The 16892-nt window shown below is 38.2% G+C and overlaps 1 non-coding gene across 1 annotated transcript; it reads left to right on the forward strand.

Annotated features, from left to right (window-relative positions):
* Nucleotides 1-5881: 5881 nt before the first annotated feature.
* Nucleotides 5882-5988, forward strand: LOC145118349 (small nucleolar RNA R71). The gene has a single exon (XR_013713304.1). It is a non-coding gene; the product is annotated as a small nucleolar RNA R71 (small nucleolar RNA).
* The last annotated feature ends 10904 nt before the right edge of the window (nt 5989-16892 follow it).

The raw sequence follows: 16892 nt of genomic DNA on the forward strand, positions 1-16892 counted from the left end.
CCGAATCAATCCTCAGAAATCTTTCTTAACCTCAAGGTAGTTTTGGTTAAGCTACCCAAGCATACATAAACTAGAAATTACAACTTTAGATACCACAATGGAGCTCTTGGAATTCTTCACTTCTTTGAATAATTGGTCTTTGATTTCTTTGAATTCACCACCTTTATGCTTTTTGGTATCTTCAACTTTTTTTTTCTTTTGGAAATTTGTCCTTTTGATCTTCATACTTGATAGCTCCAAAATTCTTACATACTTTTCGGTAATTTCTCTCTTCTTTTTTCACATGTATCTCACTTTTTCTTTTCTTTTTTACTCAAATCCTACATGCTTAAGCAAGGGTGCTTAACTTCAACCCTTATTGGTTAAAGGCATTAGTCTATGTGCAATGACTACATAAGCTTTCCTGGATAGATTTCAGGTTTAGGCCGCAAAACATATTATGTCATATAAACTACCAGATTACCTTTCATATCTCATGGCTTTTCACTAGGAATGGGAAGCCACAAATACACTATAGCATGTATTGGCTCAGTTAAACATTTGAGCTCTCATCGGATCATCCCATATAACACTAGCAATTTAAGGTCAAACTATTACTAGATTTAATTTTTAGACCATTATTTCAAATCTATTAAAAATTTTCAAAATTTTAAATTTTAAAATTTCCTAGCAATTTACTTTTTTTGACCCCCAACCCCACACTTATTACATACAATGCCCTCATTGTATGAAAAAAATAATATAAAGCAAAAAAAGGGAAAATAAGGAACAGACTCCCCTGGAATAGTAGTGTCGAAATTGATTTCCGTACTTGTGTGGAAAAATTGTGCATCTTGAATATGAACTCTTTTAATGTGGAACTTGGATCTTGAACACGTGAGATATGCAAATATGCCGACAAAATATGGAATCGAGCATTCAATCTTCAACAAATGCGGTGTAGGAAAATCTCCAAAGCATGAAGAACAATGCGGGAAAGCATACGCCACATTGCATGGTTGAGAAAAATGAGCCATAATTGGCTTCATAATAATTCCAAGAAGAATGGTGGTGACCCATGTAATAAATATGAATGAAAAGTCTTCAATTTCGTGAAAATTTAAGACTCACGACGTTAGATGTAAGGATCACGACGTAAGGTCGCAAATATGCGCAATCTGGAAATCTTCATTAACGAGCTCAGGACGTGAGGTAGTAAGGTCTCACGTCGTGAGAACTGGGCGGACAGAAAGCCATTTTTTTTCTAATTCTTCTTTCAAGTCTTGAGTTCAACCAAATATCTTAATGGATTAAGACGCTTCTAACTCTATTAATTTTTGACCCTTTTAACTTTTTCTTCTCTCTTAACTCACCCTACACTTATTTTTAATTGTGAGTCTCGACTCTTGACTCTATACTCTCGGCTAAACGTATTTGCACTCATATCTCGACATCCTTTCCTGCGATTCCTAGCAAATCTGAAAATAATAACCAAAGGAAGTAAAAAGAACATAATATCTTAAAAGTTTTACAATCCAAAACACACCAAAAAAACAATCAGACAAAATAAATAAAAAGAACTAAAATAAACTAAAAGATCAATCATCATCTTCATCGTCGTTCACTCCACTCGTCCCGACCCCATCTCTTTCACGATTTTGATACTCACTACACATTGGGCAAACCGGGTAGTGATTTCCCAAGTGAGGTGGTTGCTCAACATTCAAATGTCTAACCATATTTTCTACCGTCCCGCCGATCCAATTAACACTTAAAGACAATAGATCAAAATATCCCGACATGTTGCCTCCAAAGTTGGCTCCTCCCATGGGTGCATTTTGTTGCACCGATTGTCCTCTATCTCCTCTTCCTCTTACATTCCTTCTTCCTCGTGGCCTAGGTTGCTGTTCGGGTTGTTCGCGGGGTTGTTGAACATCATCATCTAGTGGTATGCTCCAATGCGACCCCATGTTTAGTACCACACGCATAGACTCCAAAAAACCCATAGTGAGATCATCTCCAGGCTTTCATGTCAAAGTCTTGGTCAAATGAGGCGTAATAAGTTTATACGATCTTGCAAGGCGGGTAATGAAATGACCCCCATTAATGGGGCTACCGGCTCCTGAGATGGAAACCTTGCTCCCCAAATAGTTAGCCAAATGATAGGGAATATTGCAGAAAACTCTGGGTCTGACCCTACTCCATAAGAAAAAGAGATTCAAGCTTGTTACTTTGTCCCCATGTCTCTTATGGTTGATTGAAAAAGTGATCAATCAGTGAAGTAGTCAGTGGATCGAGGATCTAATATGGCTTTCCTGTGAAACACCCGAGTGAAAAGCTTCATTTGTAATTGAACACCTAAAGTTATGTCCAGATGCACCCGGTAAATACTCTCGGGCTGCAGACCTCAAGAAGAGCTCAAATACCGGTAATCGTGTTTCATGCTCTTCATATATTCCCATCCGCCATGCAAACTCTGCGAGGCTGCATTCCCTGAACTCGCAGCCTAGGCGGAAAACCAAAGGCCTCGGGTAAAAAGGATCTACAGTAGCTCCTTCAAAGGAAACAGAAGCAAAGAACTCAACACATAGTTCTTGATAAACCGGCTCATTGATAGCGAATAAATTCCTCCACCCGTTACAGGTAGGAGAAAAATCGTCAACAGAAAAGTGATTTGTCAAGAATGGAGCCATTCTCTCCATCCACCCAATCTGCTCAAACCGGACCCAGTCAATCCTCGGGGAAATAGCAAATTCCCTGTTATGTAGCCACCCTAATTTGTTTGTGAAATTAGTGAGCAAAGTGGTAGGCATGTCCACGGGAAGTCGGTACAAAACGTGGCGGGATGACACATGTCCATGAAATTGTTCATTTGAACTCCTGGAAGCCGTCTTTATGCAAGAACAAATAAATAAGAAAACCAAACAAAGCACTCCATATGTTAAGCAGATTAGCAGAAAACAATGTTCTCCATACCTAGGACTCATGTCGTGAGCAGTGAAGCTCACGTCGTGAGTTCGTTGTCCTCAGCGAAAATCGGACATGTCAGGTTAAAGATTGGGCCATATATCTTGTTGGGGTTTACTCCTAAATCATTTCTATCTACATTCAAACAACATGCAGTAGATGAATCGTATATTTAGGCCATAATTTCGACATTCACAAATAAAACAAACCGTAACCCCTAAATTAAACAAATTAATCAAAATTAAACACTAGAAGTAAGATTTGTTTACCTTAGATTGCTGTTTACGTAAGCAAAAAAGGTATTTGTAGTGGATTTGGCCGAAATCAAGTATATGTGTGTGTGTGGGGGGGGGGGACCAGGGGTCGTTGTCGTTCGTGGAAGTAGGAAATAATATTCAAAGAGTATTATGGTTTCTTTATGCTGTGGTCCCGATTTTGTCTTGCTCACGTCATGAGAATTAAGACCTCATGTCGTGAGTTCAAAAGTGGGCTAAAATATTCGGGCCATTTAAATGATTATAAATGGGCTTAAAAGAAATGTTGAGCTAAAATATCCTATTTCCGTATTATCCTCCAGCTCACGTCGTGAGCCTTGAAGCTCACGTCGTGAGTTCGCTTCTGACTGAAAAATTAATATCATTATTATTAAAAACCTCAAATTGTTTTTCCATTTAATTTTCAAGAACCCAACACTTAATTTTTACCATTCAAAAGATTATTAGATGATCAAAAATCCTAAAAAATGCAAAAACTAAACTAATGGCGAAAACGAAAAGAAAATTCAAACCGGGCTCGGGTTGCCTCCCGAGAAGCGCTTCTTTTTGTTGGAGTCATGAGCCGGACTCTGTGCCGCCTCACGTTGAGTTCTCCGAAGAGTCCATCACCAATTGAATCTTTTGCTCCTTCCATCGTCTTTTATACGCTTGAACTCGTCGGATATACGCTTTTTTCGAGTTTTCTTTTTAGCTTTTACCTCATCTACATCGAGCTTTCGTTTGGGCCCTTTATTTTCTTGCAATTTATTGTCCACTTTTTCCTCATCCTTCAACTCTACGGGAATCATCTTTTCATCCACGGCTAAGCTCTTTTCTTCGGAAATAACCTCGTCCTCGTCACTTGACAAATCGTCACTTTCCTTACTTACCGAAGAAGTTGGATTTGTGTAGGCAATTACTTCAACTAAAAATGGAACGATGCTCTCGGTTTCGTGCGTTTGACTTGTTGAATTGTCTTTAGTTCTTTTTCCATTAGCTTCTCCAATTCTTCAAGTTCATCTTCTTCATCAATATTGAAAACTTCACCTTGAACATCATTCCCTTGAAAACCATCTTCTATTCCAAAAGTTTCTTCTTCATCTCCAACTCTAAAAGTTAGCTTGGACTCGCGAATATCAACCAAGGCTCTAGCAGTATTTAGTAAAGGGCGACCAAGAATAATTGGAACATCAGCATCTTCTTTCATGTCCATAACTACAAAATCAATTGGGAAAACAAATTTCCCAATTTTTACTAGGATTTCTTCTACAATGCCCCTGGGTTGTGTTACTGAACGGTTTGCCATGTGAATGGTCATTCTTGTAGCCTTCAACTTCGGAATATTGAGCTTTTTATAAAATGAGAAAGACATCAAATTTATGCTAGCCCCAGAATCGGCTAAAGCATAGGTCTTCAAATTGTTCCCAAATTCACACGGAAGGGTGAGGCGTCCAGGATCTCCCATCTTCTTAGGTAACTCTCCCAATACAAATTTTGAACTTTGCTTACTAAGAATAACCTTGGAAATTTTACTTCAATTGCTGATGAGTATCCATCAAGTCTTGTAGGAACTTCGCATATTCGGGAATTTTAGACAACGACTCAATAAAAGGAGTATTTATTGGAATACCCTTCACTTGCTTTATAAACACCAAATGCTCCCGTTCCAGTGGATGAATATTAGCTCGGGACGGAAACGGTAAAGGAGGACGATAAGTCGGAACATATGCTGAATTTTTCTGTTCAGACTGGGCCCACGTCGTGAGCCTTAAAGGCTCAAGTCGTGAGTTCGGTTGTTCAACAATATTTTTGTCTTCAAGCTTTGTCTTATGCGGCTTTGGTTCGGACTGCTTTGGCTCCACTTCTAATGCTTCTAGGAACTCAGAAATCGCCTCTTCTTCAGTTTCGAGCATCATGACACGGGATTGAGTATTTTTATCGGGGAATTATGAAGATAATTTTTCGTTCACTAAAGTTGTTAGTTGACCAAGTTGAGCTTCGAGACCGTGGATTGATGCTTGATGATTTCTTAGTAGGGCTTGTTGGTCAATCATCATAGCTTGCTGATCTTTCATCATCTTCAGTTGATCTTTCAGAATTGCATCAGTATCATCATGCCTTTTCTCAGAAGCTTCCATAAAACGAACTAGCATGTTTTCTAAGTCAACCTTCTTCTCGGCTTGTGGTTGTTCCTTTTGATAGAAGCCTCGGCCAGTCTGCCTATATTTTTCTTCTTTTTGCTTTATGTATTCATCATATGGAAGCCACTCCTTCTTTGGTTTTCTCCAATCTTCATCAAATTTATCCCCACTAGAGTAGCAAACTTGAGCTCTTCTGTTCCCATTATCATCCAAGTGGCAGTCTTTGGTCAAGTGTGGACCATTTCACCTTTCACATCCAACTCTAATTGCATGAATCGATTGGTCCATATTTGTCATTCTTCTGTCCATAGTAATAAGCATAGCTAGGACGGCTGCCATTTCTTCAGAATGTCCCCCCCAATGCCCTTAACGGCTCCATTCCTTGGATTGTGGTACTCATGAGAATGCTTTGCGAACTCTTCAATTAAGTCCTCGACTTCACCCAGATTTTTCTTTGTAAGTGGTCCTTGAGAATCAAGGAGTTGCCTTGTCATGACATTAACCCCGTCATAGAATATAGACACTTCTTTTTATATATTGAGGTCATTTTGAGGAAAATTTATTAAAAATCCTTTGTAGCGCTCCCATGCCTCATAAAGTGACTCACCCGCATTTTGCTCAAAATTGGCTATTACCTTCTTGAGTTTCGCTATCTTGGAAGGTGGGCATAATTGTTCTAGAAACTGATCGCGCATTTGGGCCCAAGTAGTGATTGCACCAGGTAGTAGTGCCTTCAGCCAGTCTTTTGCAACTCCTTTAAAAGTGACTGGTAGCATCCTCATCAAGGTTGTTTCTCTAGGAAAATTTGGGACATTGAAATAGTCTGCTATGTCATTTACTTCATCTAAATGTTTGTAAGCATCCTCATGATCCTTTCTAGAAAATGGTACATCCTTAAGTACAGTAAGGATGTGTCCTTTCAGCTCGAATGTGGCAGTTGCAAGAATTGCAGGCTGCACCAAACCAGGACCAGCATCGTCTCTTATCCGCTTTTTGTATGCTCCCATGGACATATCCGTAATGTTTTCCATCTCGTTTTCTGGCTCGTCTTCGGGTTCACTTTTTCCTAATTCGAATTCTGTTTCAGTTTCGTATTCGGATTCTTGCGGACTAGGTATTTGATCAAAGCTCTCAACCTTGCTATTATCCTTCGAAGATGTACTTGAATCTCCCGTGCTATTCCCTTTTTTCTCCCCAAAAGCTGACTTTAGATCTTTGAAAGGCGACTTCTTTGGTGTTTGGTTTACTCCTTCGTTCTTATCCGTCTTCTTGTGAAGGGCTGTCTCTGGATCTTCAAGCGGTGGTACCAATGGTGTGTTTGATCCTCGGGTCATGAAATGCAATAAAAACAAAAATAAAAACGTAAAACTGAACAAAAACTAAATAAAAATCACCTACTGACTGGTCACCACGACGTGGTAAATATCATCACCTCGTGTTGTCGTAGAAAAATTAACAGAAAAGAAAAACGAAGAAAATGAAAAACCACTGAACTCACATCGTGAGCTTAAGGCTCATGTCGTGAGTTTAGTACTTAAACAAAAATCTAAGCTGAAAAATTAACTTTTTGCAGGTTTTACCCACAAAAAGGATCGATTAACTCAAAGTAAATAAATCAACAATCAAATAAGCCATTCCCCGGCAACAGCGCCAAAAACTTGATGCGTGCAAATAGCTACACCTAATTTTAAATTATTAACCTAACTAACTTAACTAACTAAATTGCACCTAGGCAGTATACCTAGTCAAATTATAGAATAGTGTGGGTAAGTCGGGTGTCGATCACAGGGAACAATTTTAACTAATTAATTTACCTACTATTAAATTAATCTAATTTTATAGCAAAGTAGTGGGTTTTATCTAATTTTGCAAGTTTAGATGAACTTAATTTATCAACAACTATCGGTTTAACAAAACACTTCTATTAGTTCGAATCCACTTTCCCTCAATGGCTTATAAATTAATTATGACAATTCCTGTTGGTTACCAATTAAAATATTATTAGCAATACAATTCCAAATTTACTAATATGCAATTAATTCATGTTGTCACACCCCCGAACCAGGACGGCGGAACATCCGGGGGCGGTTGACATCATTGAGTAATATCATAGCAGTTGAATATAAATGATACATAGCAACCAAACATCATACATTACAATATACCAAAATTCATTGTTTACAAAGTGTATTTGTTCGTTGATTTCACAAAATCACCAAAAAGTATGATGTCTCCAAAAATAGTAACATGTCCAGATCCGAGACTTGAGTACCTGTTTACTGAGTTCCTGAGAATACAACTCGTTTTGAAAAGCGTCAACATAGAATGTTGGTGAGTTCATAAGCATAGTTGTAGAAAAACTTTGTATTATCTTTGTTCATAGTAAGTTGTAAAACTCCAGAAAATCCAATATTTTCTATAAAAAGTAATTTGTGGGTCTCGTCCCAAAATCATGTATAATTGCATGCGTGTTCCTTAGTTTTCCTTTGTTGTTACTGAAAAGAGGGTGTTCCCAGGAAATCCTATATTTTCTGTATATAAAAGATGTTGTAGTCTTAAAACCCTAAGACCGAAGTTGTGAAATAAGTTTACAAAATATACAAAACATAGTTCTGTATTTTGTAAAACTAGCAGAGTGTATACTCTTTGTAAAATCTAATGTTAATAGGACCTTACTCTATGTGAGTCGTTACAACCATATTGATATGACGAGAACGCCTGCCCTAACGTTCTTCAGGCGTCAGATACGGTCTAGATATTTGTCACCTTAGACTAGCCGGTCTAGCTGTAGCGAACAGCACAGGTGTGGGGTGTCAACCCCGTATAGATCTATCCACAATTATCCCGCTTCCCCTCTAGGAGACTCTGGTTATAACTACAGGACATACAATGTACACTAGGTAGGTACAGTGAAGAAACAAAAGAAATCTCACAAGAGCCTTAACGGAATTTACGCGAGTTTTGACTCCCATTATTAAATAATGAAAATAATGTTTTCCTTGTGTAAAGTTATGACCGCAGCTTTATGACACGCGTTTACTGCTTTATGACATACAACTTATCACTTGTATTTCTGAAAGTTTTATGACGGCAGTTTATGACATGTAAATATTTCCGTCATAAAAGCTCTGTTTTGTACATCTTGTTGATGAAATTATTTATATTGAATATTTATAAATAATCACTAATAGTTTGTCATCTTGCAAAAAGTTATGAATATAACATAATGTTCCAAGTTTAAAACCCTTGAAATGGTAGCAACATAACATGATGGTTTTACTAGCAACATTTATTTTTTGAAAAATAGTCAAGTTTTGTAGGGTGTTTTGACATACCCAAAATTTTATGGAGATCTTTGCAAAAAAAATATTCTTTTTGTTGTGGCTAAAATATTGTCACTAGTTCCACCAAAATCTCATATTATTCCATGAAAATTTATTATGTCTCAATGTTTGCACAAGTTTTAGTGGTAAAAGTATTTGTAACCACAATTTACCATTTTGTGTAACTGATCATATTTTTACCTAGTAACTTAGTTTTATGTTTAATATAATACAAAGTATGTAGATCTATACAAATATAACTTAGTCCTAACATCATGAGATTTGTAAAATCTCAAGTTTATGAAGGATTAATATAAAATAATAACATTTCAACACACATACACAACTAAACATATAAATACATGGAATTATCCAAGCATTTAGACAAGATTTGACTTGTATTCCCCCCCAAAAGAATGAAAACTTGAAAAGAGTGGGGTATGAAGCTCACCTTGGGTAGAGAAAAGATGTAGTGGAAGTGATGAGGTGAGAGTTTGGAGCCTAGAACACTTGGAGTGTTTGATGAACTTCTTGGAGACTTTGATGCCCTAAGGTTGTTAATGTTGGATATAATGTCTAAGTCCATAACTATATTTGGTATGTACTTGACCCGACCCGGCATGGTCCATTTGGGTTGCACTTCACCCGAACAATTTATGGATAATCTTTTGAGAATAGTATAAGTTATGATTTATTAATATATTATAAGTTCTAATATATTAATATAAAATCATATTATTTAATTAGTATTGATCTATAATTAATCTCAGATTAATTTAGAGATCAAAAGTATGACTAATTAAATATGGGCTCTTGTATTTATATAGTGTGGGCTAATGCTTATTTGGAATGGGCTAGGCTTGCATGGAAAGTCCATGGATACTCCATGGAGCTTTAACCCATGGATCTCATGGAAATGAAAAGACATGGGTATTAGGGTTTACATGGATGTAACCCTAATCCACCACACTATATAAAGGAGGCTTTGGTTCTTGAAATTGGATGAGTTGATGTGTGTAAACTAAGAGGGCCGATTTCAAGAAGTTTGTGACTATTCTCTCAAGTTTCCAAGTTTGTGGTGATTTGTGACTTCCATTTGAGGCATCCACATTATTGGTGCTAGGCTCTCAAACTCCAAGCAATCAACTTCTACTACAAGGTAAGTAATTCTACTAGTTTTATTTGATTCAAGTACCCCACGCCATACTAGTTAGGATAAGAACCTTGGAAAAATAATTATTTGCATGTATCTTAGTCAAACATAGATCCAAGGTTTCTAGGGTTGCATGTACACCATAGGAGTGTTAGAATGCTGAAAACCCATCAGTGGTATCAGAGACTGGTTTGTTTATTTGATACTTGATGCAAAAAAAAAAAAAACTTGAAAATCGAAGTTTTTGTTCAAAAGCTCGTATCAAAATTTCAAGTTTTGTATATGTACTTACGATTCTAGAAATTTTTGATATGAACATTCATAAACATATGAGTTTAGAAGATCATAGAAATTATGTGCTAATAATTGATTAGATTAATTCTTGATCTTTATGTGTTTTAATGGAGTCCGTAACTAGTTCTTAAGTTATGGATAACCAAAAGTCACATTTATAAATAACCATTAAAAGAACACATAGGTTACAAAAAATGAAGAGTCTTCATTTTTAATAACCATTAACTCATAAGTTATGAGAAATGAAAAGTTTTGAAAGTTTACAAAACTTGCCCTCAAGTTTTGGAACATGTAAAGTCATATTAAAAACTTTAGTTCCAACCCCTAGAATTTTAAAAGTTAAAATTCAACCCTTATACTTTATAATATTATAAGTTTAATAATATTTATATATGTATAAGATCAAGTCGTCTTACCGCTAGTACGCCTCATTCACGAAGCCGGTCTATAAGGGGGGTATAAGGTTGTTGCCTATAAAATGGCAACTTAATGGGTGTCCACTCTCACCCACCCCTTCCTTGATCGGTGGAGGGTCGTTAGCCGAACGGGTAGGAGAAGGACTTATAAATTCTCATTAAAAGTATAATGATAATACTAAAGTAACTAAACTTTATTGAATTCCCAATCTTAGTTATTTTAGGAAAATGTGAATAAGGTGCTAATCCATGAAATTACACTTTACACTTTGTTTAAGTCGTTAGTGGAGCGTGTGTGGTTAACCGACACACTAACTTGAACTTAACAAGTAATTTGCATGGTTACTTCACACTTTACACTTTGTTTAAGTCGTTAGTATCGATGGAGCATGTGTGGTTAACCGGCACATCGATTGAGGGGTAATACATTAAGGGTACCAAGTAATTTGCATGGTTACTTCACACCTTGTTTTGTGATCCTCGGCATCCCAGTCACAAAACTTGAAGGGCACACTCGAGATTGAAACATGCCATTGAAGAAACTTCAATGAATCTCAAAGAATCTAGGAGTTTCTAAACAAATTAAAACCTAATTAAAGATTTCGTTTTGCATGGTGGAAATTGGTGAATCGTCATTCACCTACCTTCAAATATCTTATAGCTTAGATTACGGCATCCCTCTTCTAAGTTATAAAATATTGTGTTGGGTCCTAGCCTTAATATTACATTTGGGTGTTTTGTTAAGGACTATCTTTATATCTAATCTAATCTATTCCCTCTTCTTTTCAGATGTCTTCCAATAACAATGCTTCTGGCTCAAACCCTACTAGCTCCTTCTCTCTCATGAATCTTTGTGGGAGAGTCATCTTTGATGGGTCCAACTTTACAGATTGGATCAGAAACATCAGGATGGTCACTCGGTATGAGAACAAAGAATATGTTCTCGACAAGGAGCTGAAGGTACCCGAGCCAACTGCTACTCCTGAAGAGCTTGCTGAATATGAGGTACATGAAAGAGATGCTACAAAAGTGGCATGCATCATGATGGTCACCATGACAACCGAGCTCCAAAAGTCCTACGAGGACTATTATCATTTTGAGATGCACCAGGACTTGATGGACCGCTACCATCAAAGTGCTCATCAAGAGCGATATGAAATAATCTCCTCCATGATAACAACCCGAATGAAGGATGGTGAACCCATCACGGGCCACATGCAGAAAATGCAAAGGTATGTGGACCGTTTACTGAAGCTAAATGTGAACTTCCCTGAGGAGTTAGCAATAGACATCATTTTGCACTCCTTGCCATCATGTTATGACCAATTCCGCATGACATATCACATGAACAAGGAAGAAGTCACCCTCAGCAAACTTCAAGGACTCTTGAAGACCGCCAAAAGTGGTCTAAAGGGTAAGTCGGTTGTTACTACTCCTACTCCTACTCCAACTGCGGCCAATGTCTTGGCAATCGGGCATGGCAAAGGGAAGAAGAGAAAGAACCCTTCTAAGGGTACCAAGGGTAAGACCCTTGAAGGCTCCTCTTCAAGCAAAACCAATGAGGCTGAATGCTTCTATTGCCATGAAAAGTCGCACTGGAAGCGAAACTGCCCAAAGTACCAGCAAGATTTGAAGGATGGGAAAGTAAAACCCAACCATGCAGGTATATACACTATATTGTCTAATAACTCACCTCATTCTAAGTCTTGGGTCCTTGATATAGGTTGTGGTATTCACATATGTTGTGATTTGCAGGGACTAAAAGGAAGTGAGAATGTGGAGCAGGGAAAGATAAACTTGATCATGGGAAACAGGAAAGCTTCACCTGTCACCAAGATAGGAGTTTATTCCTTAGTGCTAAATAGTGGGTTTACATTAGATTTGAATAAATGTTATTATTCGCCAGAAATGGCAAGAAATGTTATTTCCTTTCATGCATTGTATAAACAAGGTTTTACCTTTTATTTTGATAATAATAATGGTAGTATTGATGCTTTCTTTAATAATGTTCTTTATTTTAAAGTATTACCTTGTGATGGCGTGTATGAAACTGTATCTGTTGTAGATAATCTAGGAAATAATGTATTGTGTATTAACTCTTCCACTAGCTTAGATAAAGCATCCTTATGGCATTGTCGTCTTGGTCATGTAAGCAAGAAACGCATAGGCCAACTCCAAAAGGATGGAGTCTTGGAGTCATTTGACCTAAAGTCAGATGATAGTTGTGAATCTTGTTTGCTTGGTAAAATGACAAAGTCACCTTTTACTGGCACTTGTGCTAGGGGTGAAGGTATGTTGGACCTCATACACACGGATGTGTGTGGACCCTTCAGAACCGCCACAAGAGATGCTAATCGGTTCTATGTGACTTTTACTGATGATTTTAGTAGATATGGATATGTCTACCTAATCAAGCATAAGTCAGAAACCTTTGAGAAATTCAAAGAGTTTAAGCAAGAAGTGGAGAATCAGTTGGGCAGGAACATTAAGATGCTTCGATCCAATCGTGGTGGTGAGTATCTTAGTACTGAGTTCCTTGACCATCTTAAGGAATGTGGGATTGTCTCACAATTGACACCTCCTAGGACACCACAGTTGAATGGTGTAGCTGAGAGGCGCAATCGGACCTTGTTGGACATGGTTCGGTCCATGATGAGTCGAGCTTCGCAACCAATCTCATTTTGGGGGTATGCCTTAGAGACTGCCGCCCATATCCTTAATCTAGTCCCTACAAAGAAGGTTGCCAAAACACCTCATGAGTTGTGGACTGGAAAAGTTCCCAATCTAGACCACATTAAGATTTGGGGTTGCGAGGCTTTCGTGAGACGCGAGACTCACGATAATCTCGAACCCCGAAGCGAAAGGTGTATTTTCATCGGCTACCCACATAAATCCTTTGGTTACATCTTCTACAGACCTAGTGATAATGTGGTCTTTGTAGCAAGATGAGGATTCTTTCGAGAGAGAGAGAGAATTCATGAGCCAAGGAGACAGTGGGAGGCAAATTGACCTTGAGGAAATTCAAGAGTCAAGTGGTGAAGGAACCTCAAACCCTAGCCCTCAACCTGAGGAGGAAACTCCTGTTGAGCCGACTGAAGAATCTATACCTCTGAGGCGTTCCACCAGAGTTAGGAATGCACCTGAGCATTATTATGGTTTTCATATTACTACAGAAGGTGAGACACTTATCAGTGATAACACACTGGTAAATCTGGATGAGCCCAACAGCTACACGGAAGCCATGGCAGGCCCTGAGGCTGCTAAATGGAAAGAGGCTATGGATAGCGAGATACAGTCCATGTATAACAATCAAGTTTGGAACTTGGTTGACAATGTACCTGATCGTAAGATAATTGGGTGCAAATGGATCTTCAAGAAGAAGACCGACATGGATGGTAATGTACACACTTATAAGGCACGACTGGTTGCAAAGGGTTATTCTCAAACTCCGGGAGTTGATTATGATGAGACCTTTTCACCAGTGGCCAAGATTAAGTCTATTAGGGTTCTGTTAGCCATTGCTGCATTTCATGATTATGAAATATGGCAAATGGATGTCAAAACCGCTTTCCTTAATGGAAAGTTGGTTGAAGATGTTTACATGGTTCAGCCAGAGTGTTTTGTCAGTACAAAGTACCCCAGTAGAGTGTGTAAGCTCGAGAAATCCATTTATGGATTAAAACAGGCACCTCGCAGATAGAATCTTTGCTTGGATGAGAAAGTCAAAGAATTTGGCTTTTCAAGGAGTGAAGATGCATCTTGTGTCTATATCAAGGCTAGTGGGAGTATAGTCAGCTTTTTGGTACTGTATGTGGATGACATATTACTCATAGGAAATGACATACCAACCCTGCAGGAAGTAAAGTCCTGGCTTGGGAAGTGTTTCGTTATGAAGGACCTTGGAGAAGCTGCCTATATCTTAGGGATAAGGATTTTGAGAAACAGGAGTAAAAGACTAATTGGACTTAGTCAAAGCACCTATGTGGACAAAGTGTTGAAAAGGTTCAACATGCATAATTCCAAGAAAGGAGAGTTACCCATCCAGAGTAACGCCAGATTGAGTAAGACACAAAGCCCTAGTACTGAGGCTGAGATAGCAGAAATGAGTCGAATACCTTATGCTTCAGCTGTAGGATCGATCATGTATGCTATGACGTGTACTCGACCTGATGTAGCCTTTGCTTTGAGCATGGTTAGCAGGTATCAGGGGAACCCTGGCAAGGCACACTGGACTGCGGTAAAGAATATCCTCAAGTACCTGCGAAGGACTAAGGACTGGGTCCTTACCCTCGGTGGGGGTGATGACTTGAGAGTTGTAGGGTACAGTGATGCTAGCTTTCAGACTGACAGGGATAATTTCCACTCTCAGTCGGGCTGGGTCTTTACCCTAAACGGAGGGGCAATTACTTGGAAAAGTTCCAAGCAGGAGACAGTGGCTGATTCCACTTGTGAATCAGAGTAAATAGTAGCAAGAGAGGCAGCAAAGGAGGCTATATGGCTAAAGAACTTCATCAGAGACCTTGGAGTTGTACCAGCTATAAAGGAGCCAATGGAGATTTTCTGTGACAGCAATAGTGCGGTTGCCTTAGCCAAGGAACCAAGAGATCATGGGAGATCCAGACACATTGACAGAAAATATCACTTCATCAGACATCGAATAGAAGAAGGAATCCTCGTGGCGAAGAGGGTATCATCGGATGAGAACCCAGCAGATCCCCTCACGAAGGGACTGACTCGGGATAAGCATCTCCAGCATGCTCGGAGCATAGGGCTGAAGGATGATATTAGTTTTAGTAGTTAGATAATCTTGAAATTTGTAAAATGTAATTGACATTTGATGATAAAAAAAGCTGTTATGGTTTACTATTATTTCTTTTTGCATGTTTTGACTTCCAGAATAATTATGTTATGGTTTATATCATATTATTCAAACTCTCCACAGTCGGTCATATGTTGGAAGTAGATATGAATCAAGACTGTCATGGGTTGGCTTGTAGAGGTCTAAGATGTTAGACAAAGCGGGGCTACAACACTCATGAGTGCTCATAAGTTCTGAGTATTGGATTCAACCCACACTCACTTGTATCACTTCATGGAATTTATCTCGAGTGATCGTGAGACGGTAATATCATATAAGTCTTCAAACCTAGAGATATGATTTGTTGCCTATGAGTTGGTTATGCATTGATTGCACGAAAACGCATTGGTAACTCGATGTTATAAACCGTGCTTTTGTGTGTAATTCAACAAGTAGTAGAGCAAACATATGAGTCGAAGTTTATCTGTTCCTTCTAGGATTAGAAGCGATATCTGGGCCCCTCGATGATTTTGTTTTGACCTATGTACCGGGCCCGGTCAGAACTAAATTGATGTGTTCAGTTAAGTTCTATGTCAAACAAATCGGAAATCGGGAAACAAATGCTGGATAATAAGCAAGACCATGTTCCATGTATTTGTCCGGCTGATATCAAGAATAGAGGATTATATGATCACTTATCTAAAATGGCGGTTCATAGTTCAACAGAGTTTAAAGAGCTACGATTGTTGATCGGTTCCTGAAGTCATACTTGCAACTATAGTTATTAGACTTATCCAAGTGGGAGACTGTTGGATATAGTGTCTAAGTCCATAACTATATTTGGTATGTACTTGACCCGACCCGGCATGGTCCATTTGGGTTGCACTTCACCCGAACAATTTATGGATAATCTTTTGAGAATAGTATAAGTTATGATTTATTAATATATTATAAGTTCTAATATATTAATATAGAATCATATTATTTAATTAGTATTGATCTATAATTAATCTAGGATTAATTTAGAGATCAAAAGTATGACTAATTAAATATGGGCTCTTGTATTTATATAGTGTGGGCTAATGCTTATTTGAAATGGGCTAGGCTTGCATGGAAAGTCCATGGATACTCCATGGAGCTTTAACCCATGGATCTCATGGAAATGAAAAGACATGGGTATTAGGGTTTACATGGATGTAACCCTAATCCACCACACTATATAAAGGAGGCTTTGGTATTTTAAATCACACTAGTTGATGTGTGTAAACTAAGAGGGCCGATTTCAAGAAGTTTGTGACTATTCTCTCAAGTTTCCAAGTTTGTGGTGATTTGTGACTTCCATTTGAGGCATCCACATTATTGGTGCTAGGCTCTCAAACTCCAAGCAATCAACTTCTACTACAAGGTAAGTAATTCTACTAGTTTTATTTGATTCAAGTACCCCATGCCATGCTAGTTAGGATAAGAACCTTGGAAAAATAATTATTTGCATGTATCTTAGTCAAACATAGATCCAAGGTTTCCAGGGTTGCATGTACACCATAGGAGTGTTAGAATGCTGAAAACC

Source organism: Lactuca virosa, chromosome 5 (genome assembly GCF_052849685.1).
Source record: "Lactuca virosa cultivar CGN04683 chromosome 5, Lactuca_virosa_CGN04683_v6, whole genome shotgun sequence".
NCBI classification, from domain to species: domain Eukaryota; kingdom Viridiplantae; phylum Streptophyta; class Magnoliopsida; order Asterales; family Asteraceae; genus Lactuca; species Lactuca virosa.